Raw genomic sequence first — 4,558 nt, forward strand, 5'->3', positions numbered from 1 at the left:
GAACCCGGGGCCTTGGTGTTATCAGCACCGCACTCTCCCTAGTGAGCCACGGGCCGGCCCCATATGGCAGTTCTATCTGTAGTTGCATGAGAAACTTCCATACTGCTTTCCCATCAACAGTGTAGAAGAGTTCCCCTTTCCCTACATCCTCGGCAGCATTTGTTATTCTCGATCTTTTTAATAATGGCCCGTCTAACTGGGGTGAGATGACATTTTAGTGTGGTTTTGATTTGCATTTCTCTGTTGAACTTTCAGAAGGAGGGAACAAACCTAAGGATACTAGAGATGGGGGGGAGGTAGGGAAGGAGTTTGGGGAATGATAGGTTGGGTAAAGGGCATAAAGAAAAATTACGAGTTATAATAATGAATATGCTAATAATAAAAAATTAAAAAATAATAAACAAATAAGAGCTGAGTGCCTCCATATTAGTCAGTTTTCTGTCGCTATAACAGAATACCTGAAACTGGGTAATTTATAAGAAAATGAAATTTAATTTTTATAGGGTATCACATGGCAATGGGGGAGGGAGTGTGTGCCAATGTGCTTCTTCCTATCCTCATAAAGCCGCTAGTGCCACTTCTGTGATAACCCACTCGCCCATTAATCCATTCATCTGTAAATGGATTAATCCACTCGTGAGGGCATAGCTTTCATGGTTCAATCACCTCTTAAAGGCCCCCTCCTTTCAAATACTGTATTTGGGCTTAAACTCCACCATGAGCTTGGAGACATTCAAACCATAGCAGCCTCCAAATATAAAGGTCCTTTATGCAACTTAACATCAAATGTTTATCCACGGAAAAGCACTTAGCACAGTTCCTGGCACCTGATAGTTCTCTCATAAGTGTTAACTATCATCATGTTTATCAACCTCCTGGGAACCAGGGTATGTTCACTGACAACTGTAGCCTGTCTGTTGACCCGATGGAACGATTACTCTTTTCATTCCAGTTCATCCTTGGTAATGTTAAAATAATGATCAATGTCCATTATCCCTGGGGTACCACAGAATGTTAAGAGCTGGATGGGACTGTGGAGATGATCTCATCCAGTGCCTGCATTTACAGAGGGAGAAATTGAGTCCCAGAGAGGGAAAAGGTCAGAAAGCAAACTTGTGGCATGGTAAGGCTTAGGCACAGTGCCTGGCACATATTGCCTCCCACGAAAATGGGTTTTTACCTAAAAGGGCTTTTAGCTTCTTAAAGGCTACAGGAAATAATTCATTCGTTACCCTAGCTGTGAGCACTACCACCCCAGCCCTGCCCCCAAAATGGCAAAGTATTATAAGCTATTAACCAGAAAACAGATCATGTGACTTATTTCCACCTCTGCTAAAGGGCTTAAAATGCTTCCGTGAGTAGTCTGAGATTCACAAATGTACACTTCAATTCCTTCTCAAAGAATTATTAACCAGCTCCATCAAAACTGGAACTTGAGCAATCAAGGAGAAAAAGAGCTGGCAAGAGAAATTCCTTGAAAAAAATCACTGGCAAGATGACTTCTTGCCATCTTTTTTTCCTTTTCGTAAGAGTTGGAGGAGGAAGGAAACAAATATCATTATGCAAGATGCAAATTAAAAAATCTAATCGTGGAAAATTATGAACTCTTCCCACCTCACACTGTAAATTTCAAACGAACACAGCAAGGGGTCTGTAGAATTTAAAGACAGAAAGTATTGAAAAAGAGGACAAAGCAGAAGTGTAATCCTCACTAATTTCTTTCAGAAGGTGGAGATGGGCCAAGAGGCCTACCGTTGTGTGGGTGTCATAATCTCTGGTAGCCCATTCCCAACTAATGATTTCGTATACCTATAATTTACAGAGTCCATAATGTCATATATTCATCTTACTTATCTCCTTAACCCACTGAGTATTAATTCTCCCAGGCATGGGACTGGCTTTTCGTTCCACACGTAGGTCCTGATCAGCTTTAGCTTGAGGATTTGGGGGTGGGAAGGGATGATGGAGAGAAATGAGATTAAGGTCAGTCTTTAAACCAAAGAAACAAGAATATAAATCCTTCTGTATGCTGTTTCTCTGGGTTTCATGCTTCTCAAGAAAGACTGAAATTCAAGCCTGTGAACACTAAGGGCCATAATAGCTCTTGGGATGAAAGGGTTCCCGTCCTCCATGACACCTTTATCAAATTCAAACTATTCTCCACATTCCTTTCTTACACAACCCAGGCACACGAGTGACCCACAGGCCTCAGAGCAAATTCCACTTAGGAGATCCAGGAAGCTCTGGCCTGGCCCTCCCTTCTGGAAAGGAAAGTCCAAGTAAAGAGATGCCACACCCGGGGGAGGGGAGAGAGGATGTGACGACATCTTCAGGAATGCAGGGCCCACGCAGGTGCGCAGGTGCCTTGGCACCCATGAACTTCCTTTTTAAAAGGGCCTGATAAATCAGTGCCGATAACAGTAATAAAGCTCAGCCACCCAACCATCACACACAGAGCCGAGGCCCTGGCAACCAGGGTGTGGCCCTGTCAACTGTGGAGAGGAGGGTGAAAGCTGAGAATGGAGATTGCCTAAAGCTTTGCAACATGTTTTCCAGTCCAGCAGTTATCAAAGTGTGGTCCAGCGACCCCTGGGAGACCCTGAGACCTTTTTAGAAGTTCTCAAAAGGCCAAAACTGTTTTCACAATGCTAAGATGGCATTTGTTTTTCTCACCCTCATTTTCTCACAAGTATATGCTGGAGTTTTCCAGAAGGAACATGACATGTAATGGCATCATCACTCTCTGACTGTTGGAATGAGTGTTTGTATATTCTTGTGCATTAAACACGTCTCAGTTTCAATCCTCACATGATAAATGTTGATAGATATACATAAACAAAATGCTACAGGGTCCTCCATAGCTTTTTACAGTGTAAAAAGGACATGAGACCAAAAAAGTTAAGAACTAGCCCAAACAGTTAAGAAAATTATAGGCCCTGCAACTGTCCTGTCACAACACCACACTTAATTTCCAGCTGAGCTTGAGCCACACAGGTGCTTTAGAACAGGCAGCCTTACTATTTACTATTCAGCTTGGGACAGCATACTTTCCGCCGGCACTTCCACCCCCAAATCGCCAAAAAATCTTAAATTCCTCCGTAAACATTTGGTGAACTGAATCCTCCAGGGGAAAAGATGGGCTTCTCACCTATGATCCCAGGCGGAGCAAAGTGAGCCTGGAGAAACCACACTCTCAGCTCCAGAATCCAGCAAAAACATACCTGAGTACCTGCTAGGACACTCAATGAGAGCAAAGCAGAGTGGTCCCTGCCTTGGAGGAGCTTTCATTCTAGGGTGGAGGTGGACGACTCACAAAATTCACGTGCACAAAAAAGTGGGGAAAATGGATCTTGTCACAAGTGCTGGGAAGTGGGGTGCAAGGAGGGATCTGAGGTAGGCAGGGAGATGAGGGAAGGCCCTGAGAACCCGGGTGGAATGAAGCACCCTAACCAACTCTTCTCGCCCCTCTCAGGTTAGAACCCCCCACTGTAGCCTGCAGCCTCCGTCCTGGCTCGCAGGTTTCAACAGCTTTGGGTGAGCAGCAGTCCCACAGGGAGCCCTTCCGTGGGTGGGAGGACCTGGGGATCTCCCCCAGCAGCAAGCTTCAGTCTTGTCCTCGCCTCCCCATGGCCAATGCTAAACAGGGTCCGTGTGAGGACAGACCCAGCTCCGGGGCGCTTAGAGAGGATTTGGTGTTTTGTTACTCCGGGACACAGCTCGGTCACTCGGGGAAACGAACACAATCCAGAGGCTGTCATTTGTGGCAACAGCGAACGGCCAAGAAATGGCTGGAGGAGGGGAGAAAATGATTCAGAGACCTAAAACGAAGTAAATAAAATAAGCAAGCCCCGAAAGGCCGGTCTAGAAGTCCTCGAACCCTCGGGACCTGAAGGATTTAGAGGTGTGCAGAGTTTCATCGGACAAAACCAAGCCGAGTGCCCTGAGGCGGGAAATCTTGAATTCTGCAGCCAAGAGCCTAAACAAAGCTAAAGGGTGGTGAAGGGGCGTCATTGGAGGCTTCAGCATCCCAAAGTGGAAGCGGGGCGGGGACCAGCGGGAACCTTGCAGCCCCACGGCGCCTCAGCACCCGACCCCGCCGAGCTCTCCATCCCCGCCGGCCAAACGTGCGACTAGCGCGAGCGCGCGACAGGGTTGCCACCAGGCGCGCGCCCGCGCGTGCGCATAAGCCCCACTGCCCGCTCCCCTTTTCAGGTGCACTCTTGCTTCCGGCCGGCCTCCCCGCACTGCCTTCCTGGGGCGGAAACTCCAGGGCCCGCGCATGCGCTTTCCAGCTCTCCTGCTAGGTCCGGAGAGGAGGCCCCGGGCTTCAGGTGATCCCGCCCCTCCCTCGTAGCGTGGGACCAATCGCGCGGCGGTGGGCGGGATTTTGGCGAGGCGGCCCGCCCGCTCGCCGCGCGAGGCGTGTATCGATTGGTTGGCGCCACGGGCGCAGGTGCGCGCTTCCTATTGGGTGTGGGCGGAGCGCAAGCGGCCCGAAGCTGCTTCGGAGGCTGCAGGTGAGCGCGCGCACGCGCCGCGGCTCTGGCCCGGCTCGGGT

Source organism: Galeopterus variegatus, unplaced genomic scaffold, assembly GCF_000696425.1.
Source record: "Galeopterus variegatus unplaced genomic scaffold, G_variegatus-3.0.2 Scaffold213, whole genome shotgun sequence".
NCBI classification, from domain to species: domain Eukaryota; kingdom Metazoa; phylum Chordata; class Mammalia; order Dermoptera; family Cynocephalidae; genus Galeopterus; species Galeopterus variegatus.